The sequence below is a fragment of the Dreissena polymorpha genome, chromosome 1 (assembly GCF_020536995.1).
Source record: "Dreissena polymorpha isolate Duluth1 chromosome 1, UMN_Dpol_1.0, whole genome shotgun sequence".
Lineage (NCBI taxonomy): Eukaryota > Metazoa > Mollusca > Bivalvia > Myida > Dreissenidae > Dreissena > Dreissena polymorpha.
Window position 1 is genome coordinate 180,545,948 of NC_068355.1, and position 15,236 is coordinate 180,561,183.

General features: G+C 34.9%; 1 long non-coding RNA gene across 1 annotated transcript in view; it reads left to right on the forward strand.

The window, feature by feature from the left end:
- The window catches only part of LOC127864039 (uncharacterized), a 61,102-nt gene extending 53,473 nt beyond the window's left edge, over positions 1–7,629 (forward strand). Inside the window, exon 2 of the long non-coding RNA XR_008041394.1 lies at positions 6,486–7,629. This is a non-coding gene — a long non-coding RNA (uncharacterized LOC127864039). The remainder of the gene's footprint in view (positions 1–6,485) is intronic.
- Positions 7,630–15,236: the final 7,607 nt, after the last annotated feature.

The window sequence follows — 15,236 nt, forward strand, 5'->3', positions numbered from 1 at the left end:
AATGTTTATGTGATAGAAATACTTAATTGTTGTGTAAAGCAAATTTTAACCAGGATAATGTTGTCTAATAAGAATCCACTAGTCTGACGGAATATGCATGTGTTGATGATTGCATATAATTTTACTTTATCTGAACCAGTTCAAATAAAACAATTGTCATCATACTTGCTATACTTTCAACAAGTCTAAAAAGAAGTATGTTGGTGTTATTTTTTCTATTTTTTTATCAATAAAGCATTCATAGACAGTGCACACACATCTCGACATTTGCTTTGGATCCCCATTTTTTGCAGAAAGCATCCCTGGTGAAAATTGTTGACCCCCGTCATAAGAACTCTGCCCCATTTTAAAAGTCAAGGTTATTGTACAAGAAAAAGGAAAACAATCATATATCCACTGCAATTAGGTATATTTGGAGCTGACCTGACTGCTCAGGTGAGCTTTTGTGACCGGTCTTTGTCCGTCGTCCGTCTGTCTGTCATCCGTCCGTCCACATTTGTTCGTAAACACTCTAGAATCCACATTTATTGTCCGATCGTCATCAAACTTGGTCAGAAGCTTTGCCTTAATGAAGTCTCGGTCGAGTTGGAATCTGGGTTGTGCCGGGTCAAAAACTAGGTCACTAGGTCAAAAAACAAACAACATTGTAAACACTGTAGAAGTAACATTTCATGCCCAATCTTCAAGTAACTTTGTCAAAATGTTCGTCTTAATGATATGTTGGTTGAGTTTAAAAGTGGTTCCGGTCCGTTGAAAAACATGGCGGCCAGTAGGCGGGGCAGTTTTCCTAATTTGGCTATAGAGAAACCTTGTAAACACTCTAGAAGTCACAATTTTTGCCCAATCATCATGAAAATTGGTCGAAACATTCAGACCTGTTTACTTCTACGGATTCGCCGTAGTTACTACGGATTATTTGGCTAAACTACGCACTACGGATTTGTACTTAAAAACTACGGATCCATTGATCAAAATGGTCAAATTTCAGATTTTAATCGTACTTTCGCTTATTTTCGGTCTTAACGGGTAATTTATCAATCATAATCATTTGGCGCTTGCGTAGTAAAAAACGTTGAAATTCAAGCCTCCCGGGGAACGAATGCTGATCAAGCTTGTCGAGTCGTCACCGAACTGACATGTGTATTGGTTCGCAAATTTAGCCGAATATATACGATTTTACGTTGCTATCCAGTATACACATCTCTCTTTCTATTGCGGAGAATACCGACGATAGTCAATGTATCGGGATTGAGCACGCCCGTTTTTACACACGTCCAAGATGGCGGCAAGCAGACGAGAAATTGCGATTAACGGCGAAAATAATAAATACCATTCAAATTAAAAATGGATAATATCATATGGTCATAAGGGAATAATGTAATGCGTGTGTCAATTAACGCAACATACTACGTTTGAGATTTAAAAAAACACAAATATGTATCAGAAATCTGCACAGTGAATGTGCGTCACGGAAACGAGTGTTGGAAAATTGGAGTTTAGTCTACTCACAAACTTAGAGCATTTGTTATAATAAGATGAGTATCGTTCGAAAATGGAAAGAGACAAACATGATTTGATTTATATGTTAGTTGATCTGTGTCTAATCAGATTCATATGCATATTCTGCTTTATTATGTTTGTTACGCTGTACAGTTTAATGAAATAGCATTGAACTGAGGTTGTCAAGTGCAAGATATTGAAAGGTAAACAAATAAAATATATTATTCTAACTCCATTTAATACTGTAACATCATTAACACAACAAGAACACTAAAGGATGTTTGTCAATATTTGTTTATGTTTTCCCCTTATGATATTTATTTTAAAAAATACTGAATTAAATTAATAGCTACTCTTAAAGAGCTTATGATCAAATGGTGTATTTAAGAATCTATAGATTATTGCAAGTTTAATATGCATATGGATGGATATTATCAAAATATTTTAAGAAGACATTGAAGCAGCACTTTATAATATAAAATGCTGTCAAACATGCACTTAAAAACAATTTTAATTTTGTTACTTATATTCATATGTATAATGCTTAATGTCTACAAATTTCATGGTTTATCGCGTTTTTTCCAATTTCATGGTTTATCGCGCTAATTTTACCAATCCAAATGGCACAGGCTGTAAAACATCAAAGCAAAAAAAAAATCAACTAACAGATTTTATTATTAGCAAGTAAATTTATCTAATGTTTTATGTACCGTTAAACTGATATGTGACCCAGTCATGGTGTTTTAATGCTCAAAATGATTGAAAAGTTTAAAACTACTGACAACAGCCCCAAACTACTGAGAGATGCCCTCCATACTAATGAGAAGCAATCGGTAGGGTAAACAGGTCTGAACATTGTTTTTATTGATATCTCGGACGAGTTCAAAAATGGTGCAGATCGTTGATAAACATGGCCGCCAGTGGGTGGGGCATTTTTCTCTATGTATATAGTGAAAATATGTGAACACTCTAGAAGTCACATTTTTGGCCCAATTTTCATGAAATTTGGTCAGAACATTTGTTTTCTTGATATGAGAGTTGAGTTCGAAAATGGTTCCGGTCAGTTGAATAACATGGCTGCCAGGGCGGGGGGGGGCAGTTTTTCTTATTTGGCTATAGAGAAACTTTGTAACCACTCGTGAAGTCACAATTTTAGCCCAATCATCATGAAAGTTGCTCAAAACATTGGTTTTATTGATATCTCAGACGAGTTTGAAAATGATCCAGATCGGTGAAAAAACATGGCCGCAAATGGGCGGGGCATTTTTCTATATACATGTATGTATATAGTGAAAACATGTGAACACTCTAGAAGTTATATTTTTGGCCCAATTTTCATCAGGCCTTGACACTAACTTTTTTGACAGGGTACCCGGAGGGAACCCTACTTTCAACTTTTGGTGGCCCTCACCCAAACTAGGGAGTCCTCTTGTTTCAACACACAGCTACTCTCGGCGTAAGGGCAAATAAGTACAAGAAGCATACTTGTACACATTTTTATATCCTATATTCAATTCTGTTGCCATTTAAAGCAGACCCATTAAAAGCTCATAGCCTTGTCTTGTAAACTTTTGATATCATGTATTTCATCAATATCATCAGCATCGTCATCCTTGTCATAATCATCTTCAGCATTATCATCTTCAGCATTGCCCTTCGCCGCCAGAACTTAGCGTTTCGGAAGTTCTTATTATAAACTTTTAAGAAAGAAAAGGTAATTACGCGCATTCAGGGGTTTCACTGGCTCAACAAAACTTGTTGCAACTTTTTCGCGTCGTGAAAACTGTCGATTATTCCAACCTTATTAAGAAGAACAATCATTTAAAGAAACCTTACTACATTAATGTCATTGCCTATATTATCACTTTAAAAAGTTTATTATTACATAAAAAACAATAAGTACCTTCATAAGTCATACCTTCATAAGTCTTAATAAGCTTTATTTGTATATAAATACCATTTTTTTCAACTTGATAAACAACACAGATAACCAAAATAATATAACTTCAATGTATTAAACAGTATGCTGCCTAAATGTTTCAAAATTAATTATTTAAACATAGAATCACACCAATTTACATCATTTGAAAGGGAAAAAGAAATATAAAACATCAGAAAGTAAATCATCTCACTTAATTTGTTAAACAGTTATATATGGTCATTTGGACATGTCATACATCAGCTTCTGTTGTTAAAACGTTTTCTGTTAGTGGTGGATGATTTCCAGGATCAATTAAATTAAAATTGTTCACGCCTATTTCCTGACAGAAAGGCCCAGATAATTACCACCATCTATTCTAGTTGCCTGAAATAACAAAAGAATTTTTTTTTACAAACTATCAACAACAAACAAACACATGCATGTCACTGTCTTAAAATGTCAGAATTTTAACATATCCGAAATATAGTACACCAAGTGAACGATATACTTTTTATTTCAGAAATTGTTGGTATCTTAATCAAATTATATCCTTCCAAGGTCATTATAATAATGGAACTATTAAACAGAAATGCTCACAAATACCTGTAGAAAAAAGTGTATACCAGCATGTGTTTTGTGGAGAAATTAAATGCTTTTGCCAGCCCGATCGCCTATGGTTTTGATTAAAGAAATAGCGGCTCTAATAATTATAATAATTACTGATCGTCATGACAGTTTGTCCCAGTGTTACTTTTTTGGGGGCTCAATATCATAAAGGAGCCATTAATAATCCGATAATAACCCCCATAAAACTTGACAAAAGCAGTAAAAACACCGTTTGTAACACTTACACGCTTCAGTGATTTCAATATACACTCTGCACTGTAGGTCGCTTACATCGTCGAAAATCAATATTTACAACTGACAGACGCTGGCCGCTCATGCTCAGTCGCATGCTTTCGATTCGCAGTACATTTTCGGATAAGATTTTACCGATTTTTTTTTATATGCCGCTCTTTAAAAATTGGAGACACTTTTAAAAATCAAATGGTCAATCAAGACAAAGTGGTTCTATAAATTTAGGGTTCCCGGAGGACCACCCAGCTTGATAGAACTGGTGGTCCTCGCCAAAATCTGGGGGCCTCGGGTCCCCGGACCACCGTTAGTGTCGAGGCCTGTTCATGAAATTTGTTCAGAACATTTGTTTCCTTGATATGAGAGTTGAGTTTGAAAATGGTTCCGGTCAGTTGAATAACATGGCTGCCGGGGGGGGGGTGGCAGTTTTCTCATATTTATATAGTAAAAAAAGCTTGTGAACACTCTAGAAGTCACATTTTTTGCCCAATCATCATGAAACTTGGTGAAAAGATTGGTCTTATATATGTCACATAATTAATGCCATAATTATTGCCTTTAGATTGTCCAAATTTTCATTAAATTATACAAAATCCTAGTAAACACTCTAGAGGTCACAATTTTGTTTCAGATTTTATGAATCTTGGTCATAATATTTATTTTGTAAGCAACGTTTGATGTATGGTGAGGGGGGTCAACTCAAAATAAAGGTCACCAGGTCAAATCTTACAAACATAAAATCACTCCATATGCCAGAGTTTTGGTTCAATAATGATGAAACTTGAACAGGATGTTTGTCTGGACAATATCTAGGTCAAGTTTGACGTTTGGTAAAGATTTTTGGTAAAGATTGAATGAACCGACTCCTCTCAGGTGAGCGAACTAGGGCAATCTTGGCCCTCTTGTTTCATGTACAGAGTTGCTTACGATATACCACTAGGAGGCGCTATTAGAATGTAGGCTATACCACACCTTCCAGTGAACCAATTCATTAAACCCGAATATAGTTATTTGCGTGTGTAATAATTGTTTGGAGGAATATTTGCATTACTTTGCTTAATAGTATAATTGTTATCTTTGATATAACTTGTACTCTGTATATTTCTGGCTACATGAAACAGCAAAATTGTTCTTATTGTATATATTTGGTTCAGCATTGCTTATTTTTAACATGATGTCCTCATCCTATAATTTGAAATGTTGTTCATATCATATCATTATTATGTGGACGACACAGATAAACGTAAAATGTTGCAGTTGTCAATTTTTTTTTATGTCCCCCACTATTGTAGTGGGGGACATATTGTTTTTGCCCTGGCTGTTGGTTGGTCTGTTGGTTGGTTGGTTGGTTGGTTTGCGCCAACTTTAACATTTGCAATAACTTTTGCAATATTGAAGATAGCAACTTGATATTTGGCATGCATATGTATCTCATGGAGCTGCACATTTTGAGTGGTGAAAGTTCAAGGTCAACCTTCAAGGTCAAAGGTCAAATATATAGGTCAAAATCGGTCATTTAATGTACACTTTTGCAGTATTTCAATATTCAAGATAGCAACTTGATATTTGGCATGCATGTGTATCTCATGGAGCTGCACATTTTGAGTGGTGAAAGGTCAAGGTCAAGGTCATCCTTCAAGGTCAGATGTCAAATATATGTGGCCAAAATCGCTCATTTTATGAGTACTTTTGCAATATTGAAGATAGCAACTTGATATTTGGCATGCATGTGTATTTCATGGAGCTGCACATTTTGAGTGGTGAAAGGTCAGGGTCAAGGTCATCCTTCAAGGTCAAAGGTCAAATATATGTGGCCCAAATCGCTTATTTTATGAATACTTTTGCAATATTGAAGATAGCAACTTGATATTTGGCATGCATGTGTATCTCATGGAGCTGCACATTTTTTGAGTGGTGAAAGGTCAAGGTCATCCTTTAAGGGCAAATATATGGGTCAAAATTGCTCATGTAATGTCACTTCTGCGATATTGAAGCTAGCAATTTTATATTTGAAATGCATGTGTATCTCATGGAGCTGCACATTTTGAGTGGTGAAGGGTCAAGGTCAAGGTCATCCTTCAAGGTCAAACATCATATAGGGGTCAAGGTCATCCTTCAAGGTCAAACATCATATAGGGGGACATTGTGTTTCACAAACACATCTTGTTGATTCATGTTATGGTATGCATCTTGGTGTTTTATATTTCAGGAAAAAAGAAGTCAACGCCGCAGGAACAACGAGTTGTGATGAGTGAATTTGAAAAATATATGCATCTAAACAAATTGCCTGGGAAGTCCAAATGCCAGACATTGCTAAAAAAACCCGTGTTTAAGTAGAAGTTGGAGAAATATTAAAGACTTCGTTCGAAATAAGACAAAGACATTTATCAAGCATCAGGAAAATTATAATGACTGAGGAAAGAACAACATGCTGTAGATTTGAATGCTGTTATTGGCAATTTGCAAAAGTGTTTTGGAAACAATCCAAAACTGACGATATCATTATGTAACAGTAAACAATATATTACACTTTTTAACAAACATTTGTTGATAAGCCGGTTTGAAATTTTGAACTATAAAGTTATATTGTGAAACGAATTTTATCCATGTTTCATATTCTGTAGGGAAAGTATCGTTTCAGAAATGGAGTATGCTCAATTATTAATTTTAATATAAAGTTAAGTAATCGCAGTCTCGTTGAAGACATTTTTGGCGACCGTCATTTTCTATAAAATAAACATGTATGTTTTTTAATTGCAGTTATCATTATGCTTTAAATATATCCAACAGAATTTCAAACCTTTTTGGGTAGATGTCTCAAAAAGCTTTTCAATTTATTGTAGTAAATTAGAAGTAAAAGCAGAATTGTTGTATTATTCACTTTTTTATAATCCAAATATATTGATAGGAAATAAAAGTTTTACTTTAAGTCATGTTTTGATGCTTGAATTTACTGTATAGGTGATATATTAAAAAATGGAACCATTATTTCTGTAGATGAATTGAGTGAAATGTACAGTTTAACAATAAATTTTATTAATTATATAGGGTTGACAAGAGCAATAGATAAATTTGTGAACAAATGTTGTTTACCCTGTCCTACCCAACAAATGATAAAACCGTTTTTCCCCCATTATTACATCTCATATTGAAAAACTAATCTGGTGCTAAAAGACAATATAATATTGTAAATAAGAACAATGAACAACCTTCAGTTAAAGCAAAATGGGGTATAAAACTCAATACCATAATTAATGAAAATGAATGGAACTACATTTTTGAACTACCCTTTTTAATAACAAATGATGTAAAGGTACAGTGGTTCCAATACAGAATAATTCATAGGGTACATGTACTTGGAACAAATAGTCTTTTGAGCAAAATGAAAATAACAAATGATCCATTGTGCTCCTTTTGCAAACAAAGTGAGGAAAATTTAGAATATTAATTTGGGGAATGTCAGATATCTAAAGCATTAATTGATGAGATATTACCAGGTTAATTGTTTCCTTTTATGAATAAGAAAAGTTTTCTACTTGGGTATATAAAAAAGTCGGCTATAGCCACAAATAATGTTATTTTGTTTATCAAGCTATACTTATACAAGTGTAAAATGAATAAATTCATCCCAAACAGGAGCCAAAAAACATATAGTATGAATATGATAACTTGTAAAAAATAGCAATTTCAAATAATAATACAGAATCCTTTGTCAGGGAATGGGTATTGTTAACTACCATTGTAGACCAAACTTAGTATTTAAATTTAATTAATATTGTTCTTTACAACTTTGTATAAATATGCATTTTGTTTTGTTTTAGCTCAAAGGACCATGATGACATATTTAAAGAAATTATAGGTAGAACCTTTGTGTCATAAATCACAATTACATGTACCTTTTTTGTTTTTTTCTATACATTTTTTTTCATCTGCATATGCAAACACTATTCGCTTACTTTAATTTATACACACAGGTACTTAAAATATTTATGTACGCTGGCAAATGTCCTTATTAGCTCATCTATTTTTTGAAAAAAAAAATGAGCTATTGTTATCACCTTGGCGTTGGCGTCGGCATTGGCGTCTGCGTCGGCGTCCCGTTAAGTTTTGCTTTTAGGTCCACTTTTCTCAGAAAGTATCAATGCTATTGCATTCAAACTTGGTACACTTACTAACTATCATGAAGGGACTGGGCAGGCAAAGTTAGATAACTCTGGCGTGCATTTTGACTGAATTATGTGCCCTTTTTATACTTAGAAAATTGAAAATTTTGGTTAAGTTTTGCGTTTAGGTCCACTTTTTTTCAGAAAGTATCAATGCTATTGCATTCAAACTCGGTACACTTACTTACTATCATGAGGGGACTGGGCAGGCAAAGTTAGATAACTCTGGCGTGCATTTTGACAGAATTATGTGCCCTTTTCATACTTAGAAAATTGAAAATTTGATTAAGTTTTGTGTTTAGGTCCACTTTATTCCTACAGTATCAAAGCTATTGCTTTCATACTTGCAACACTTATTAACTATCATAAGGGGACTGTGCAGGCACAGTTATGTAACTCTGACTGGCATTTGGACGGAATTATGGGCCCTTTATACTTATAAAATTGAAAATTTGTTTAAGTTTTGTGTTTTGGTCCACTTTACCCCTAAAGTATCATAGATATTGCTTTCATACTTGGAACACTCGCAAACATAAGGGTACAGTAAAAGGACAAGTTGAATAACTCTGGATGTCATTTTTACGGAATTATGGCCATTTTTTTACTTAGTAACTTTGAATATATGGTTAAATTTTGTGTTTTGATCCACTTTACTTCTTAAGTATCAAGGCTATTGCTTTCAAACTTCAAATACTTTCATGCTATCATGAGGTTACTGTACCTGGCAAGTTGAATTTTACCTTGACCTTTGAATGACATTGACTCTCAAGGTCAAATTATTAAAATTTGCTAAAATTTCTATAACTTCTTTATTTATGATTAGATTTGATTGATACTTTGACATAACTACTCTTACCTGACATACCACAATAGACTCCACCCAAACCATCCCCCGTGCCCCCCCCCCGAATCTCCCCCCTATTTTTGCTTAATTTATTTATTTATTTTTTTTTAAGATCATCTCACAAATGACCACCACACCCTCACACTATACCCCCCCCCACCCCACCCCCCAATTTTTTTTTTAAACGGTTAAAAAACACAACTATTAATTTTTTTTTAAATTTTATGTTTGAAATACCGTCCAACCATCGCACACAAGAATCCCCCCCACTCCCGCTCCCCCCACCCGAATCCCCCCCCCTATTTTTTTTTTTTAATATCATCTCACAAATTACCACCACACCCTCACACTATACCCCCCCCCCACCTCAACCCCCAATTTTTTTTTTGAAACGGTTAAAAAACAAAAATATTTATTTTTATTATTTTATGTTTGTAATACCGTCAAACAATCCCACCCAAGAATCCCCATCCCCACCCCCCACCCTCTCCCCCCCCAATTTTTTTTTTTTGCATTTTTTTCGCATTTTTGGAAGATATTGTAATAAATGTCCACACCCCCACACTATACACCCCTCTTCACTCTACCCCTCCCTCCTTTGTGATTGAAAATGAGAGTCCCTTCACCTTTAAAAAGAAAATAGATGAGCGGTCTGCACCCGCAAGGCGGTGCTCTTGTATTGAAAATGTACCTATTTTTGCTTTTTTATGCTTTCTATTCATCTGAATTTGCATATACTAATTTCTTATAACAATTAATACATACTTTTAATATGTTTATATACTGAAATATCTAGTTTTTTACTTTTGTTGTCTATTAATAATTGTTTAATGTTTTTCCAACACACAATTGCATGCAACAGTCTTATAGTTACAGCATTTTTTAAACTCTGAATGTCTGTTGACATGAATCTGTGTTTTTTCTGTTGTAAATATTGGTTATGTAAAAGCTAACAAAGACATGATTTGGTTTGTGATTTTGTTTATAAACAAAAGTAATATATACACTCTTAAGAGTATAATGTATTAATTATATGATAAGCTTTTGTAGAATATTTAAGAAAACAATTAGACATGGTCTAAGGCATTAAGCGTTTGCTCTAGATGCTGTGTATTATGTGTCAGTCATTCTGTCATCTATGATAAAGGTATGGTGTGTTTTATGCCCCCTGATCGAAGGATACATTGTTTTTGGCCTGTCTGCCTGTCATCCATTCCTGGATTCATTCATTGGGTGTGTCCCAAAACTTTAACATTGGTCATAACTTTTGCAATATTGAAGATATCAACTTGATATTTGGCATGCTTGTGTATCTCATGTGGCTGCACATCTTGAGTGGTGAAGGTCAAGGTCATCCTTCAAGGTCAAAGGTCAAATATATGGCTTCAAAGCGGCAAAGTAGGGGGCATTTTGTTTCTGACAAACACATCTCTTGTTTTCAAACTTCTATGCAAAATGCTTTGTTTTTGTATGTCACTATCTACAACCATATATATATAAAGTATGACACTGTGACATTAATCGTTTGCATGTGTACTTTTGTATGTCACTGTCTATAATTATATGAGTCATGTTCTGAGAAAACTGGGCATGATGCATGTGCGTAAAGTGTCGTCCCAGATTAGCATGTGCAGACTGCGCAGGCTAATCTGGGACAACACTTTTCGCACATGCATTATGCTCAGTTTTCTCAGAACGCGACTCATATGATAGTTTGTGTTGCATATGTACATATATATGTAGCTGTTTTCCTGTCTTGTAATAAAACGTGTTGGGAAAAAAATATACATGTATGCATGTACATGTATGCTGCGTTATTATGTCTTTGCACATGTACTCATGTGAACAATTATTTTTTACATGTGTAAGATGTGACTTCTAAAATAAAGAATATTTTCTTCAGTACAGTGTTCTTGTAGTAAAGTGTCAATGGTGTCCCTTGTATGGCTTTTGTTTACACCCGATGATTCATTCGGTACCCCTCGCAGATTATCATAATCGGACTCGGGAGAAATACGGGTTGAAAGTAGTCCGCCCACGTGATACCATTCTAAGAATGTTACAACAACAAAAACAATAACAACGATGGCGTCCATAATTCCTGTAGAGTTTGTACTTGCTCTGGCTTCAGAGCATAGAAAATCCCCATTTTCATCTTTGCAAAATGTAAACAACTCGCAAAACCGGCCATGTTTGTTTTTACTATGTAATTTTGATTCGCGTAGGCCCGCGTAGGTAGACCGCAATACCGCTTCCGAAATGTGTATTCATACTATCTCCTTCGAGGTACTTATCCGATGTTTGACGGAAAGGGCCGAGAATGTGCGATTGCACCCGATGATTGTGTACACACCACGCGTACGAATTAAACCGACACCCATGTGGTTCATTAAGTGATTTTCAACAATAAAACATAATACTAGTAACTATATACATTTTCTGACAATTTTATAGGAGGAAATCAAGCTTGATGCCTTACCTACAATGATGAAAATCGCCGGTTGAATGGCTTAAGGGATAAAGTTATGTTGACATTTTGTCTGTCCGTCCGAAACAACTTTGCTCAGAAAAAAACTTCAAAATTATTAAATGAATTTGATCGAACCGTCACATTACAATTGACGGCATTAAGAGAAAGTGCAATGTTCTGGTCCAGGTTTTTTAACTTTGAATATTGTTGTTTGGAACATAACTTCAAAGTTAAAGGCGGGATTTGGTTTAAAACGCCATACAATATAAGAGAGACACGAAGAGAAGTACAGTATAATGGCCTGGACTTCAATTAAGTTTTCTTTGCCGGAGCATAATTTCGGAACTACATGTATAAACAGGGATTGGCTGAATCGTCGTACATTGATAGAATACATTTAAATTAGTGTGTAAGATATGTAGCTCTACCTAATCTGTATCTAATTATCTATATATCTTAATTGAACTATATCTACATCCATTCTGTGTTCAAAATTCAATAGCTATCGATGGTCGTTGCAAGCTATATGCATCGTTAAATTTCCGAAACGAAATGCTCCTATGCATGAACAAGAATTGCCCCTGGACTAAATGGTGTCCTATGATTCCAGCAGCAAATATTAAAAGAGTGGTTGGTAGACTGATGTGTTCTCTTTCATACGCATGGCGCCTTGACTGTTAACAAGTGTTTCAAGATTCAAAACGTTATTCCGAAGGGTTAAGGAAAAAACGGATTTTACAAGAGCACCGCATAATGGGTGCCAACGCTCGGCTGCGGGTGCAGTTTTGAATAAATGAAAGCATGTCAGAATATTTTTTAGAGGTCACAGTGATCTTGACCTTTGACCCAGTGACCCAAAAATAGGTGTGGCGTGTAGAACTCATCAGGGTGCATCTACATATGAAGTTTCAAAGCTGTAGGTGGAAGCACTTTGATTTTAGAGCCAATGTTAAGGTTTGAGCACGACGCCAGCGGACGACACGACACGACGATCTGGCTATGACAATACCTCGGGTTTTCTCCGAAAACAGCAGAGCTTAAAAACACTTTACGAATGTACCACATGGACATCAACGCCGACGCCGAAGCCAGGACGAGAAAGAAAATTCCCATATTTTCTTTGTTTTGTCTTGATTCAAACATCAAGATGATAATGCCACTTGTTTATAATTGGACACTTTCAAACATCTGAACCCTGGCTTAGAATACAGTCGATTGGTGTATAACGGATAGCTAAGGACTTCGAGTGTCATTTCAACGTAAACACCATGCATTCAGTAATTAAACCACTAAACCTAGATAGACACATGTCTTTCCTATTGAAACATGTCAGCGGTTTTAAATTTCCGAATAATACTATTTGTTTACAGCGCGAATTTCATGGTACACTGATTCAGCCATTACCGGATCGCTTAGGTCTTTATCGGATAACATGTGTATCGTGTTATTTCTTGAAATTTGACACATCATTTGTATAAAATAATTGCAATATATGTACATTTCCAGAAAGGAAATTCATTTCTGCGTTTAATAAGACCAAATGCATGGAAATCGCTGCACAATTGATGAAGTAATTGCTGTTCAAAGCGATGCACCCTATATTCGGGTCATTTTGAGTTGAATCTATATATAGATTTGATTGCGGAAAACATGTTTTCAGAGAAACCGATTTTTCGTTATAATTTGATTATTTTTCATTAAAAATGATGTTTTTATTTATTAATATCATAGCCACACGCTTACCACATGTGTATTGGACAACTTCAATTGGGTTTATATTTATTTTGAGACAATCCCCACTTTCCTGAATATGGGTCACCACATGTCCGTTATTCACTAAATCCCGAGTTGCAGCTTTCATGCCTATTTTATATGGTACGCGTCAATCTGGTTTCTGAGCATTCTTACTTTTGTAAAGGACACATAATACTAAAATATTACATCAATGAACATTATGTTTACCAAACAAAATCTGCAAAATTCAAGAAACCATTCGTCTGCACTTTTCCTGCACTTTTCCTGTCGTCACAAAAACGGCGCGTACATAACGTGACCTTGTTTTGCTTTCGAAAAAAGAAACAGTTGTAAACATTGACACGCATCAACAAAAACATGAATCGACTTAACAATGATAGGCTATTTGTATTCAATTAATAGACAACTATAAATCATAAGATAAAAGTATTTTGCAAAAAAAAACGTTTAAGCTATCCGTTACTCACTTAAATCCGCTATACACCAATCGACTGTATATTAAACTTCATAGCAATTAGTGTAGTAACGCAAATAACTTTGAAACGAAAAGAGACGCCATGGGATCAATACGCTGCATATATGTGCGCTTTAACTCGATTTGGTCATGACATCAACAGGAATTAAAAATGTTATTTTAATTTTAATACAACAATGTCACCAAATCTAAGCACTGAAGATAATAATCAGGTAACACAGTTTAAATTGTAGACTATTTATGAACCCGACTGAGACAAAGATGCAACATAACAAGTAGGACATACTGAAGTTATTTTATGTTGCTAAATATTCATGCCATGAGTAACATTGTCTATGTGTGATCACGAGCGGGCTTCAGTTTTGTGCATATGCTATGAGTATAATTATGCTTCTTCTTACCAGACTGAGTCGTTTTCTAGCTATTGTAAAATCAGCTTTGTAAATATATTTAATATATATCATGTACATTCGTTTGGAGACGGATACAAGTTTACAAAGCGGCGACTGAAGACTAGTTAACATTTCTATAAATATGTCTCGAATTATTTCACAACCAACAAAATTAATTGTTTGTTTTATTCAATTTTACTTACATCTTCCATTTGGACTTTGATTTTTTATAATCGTCCTTATTAAACAGTTAGCAATCGTCTTATTTAAAGTTGTGTATAATCGTCCTCATTAGAATTTCAATTGAAGGTGTGCATGTATTTTGTCCTTATTTGGCCTGTGTATTTGTTCTTAGTTGAAGGTGTGTAGCTTTGTCTCTATTTGGCGCTGTGTATATGTCACGTCTCAAGTTGGCGGTATAATATCCGACTCATAACCAGTGGAATATTCAGTAAAGAAAACATGCAAATGAGTTCGCAGACTTCTAATGTACATCTTCTCAAAGTTTGGTTGCTGTAAATGCATTTGCACTATGTGTACTCATTTGACGGTAGTTTGACCGATGTCCTCAATCGAATGCGATTGTACGTATGTGTGTGTGTGTGCGTGTGTGTGTGTGTATGCGTGCGTGCGTGCGTGCGCGTGTGTGTGTGTGTGTAATAGCCCATTCAATACAAACAGTTAATGTGCTGCTTTAAACATGATACTATTGCTGATTAAAAAAGCAAATTTACATAAATATAAGTAATAAAAAGACTTTGCGTTCATGACTATTGAAACACAAGAAACCATTTTATCAATGTGAATAACGAATCTATTCTGTGTCTGTTTAGTTTAGATCGAATGCATCATCCCACAATT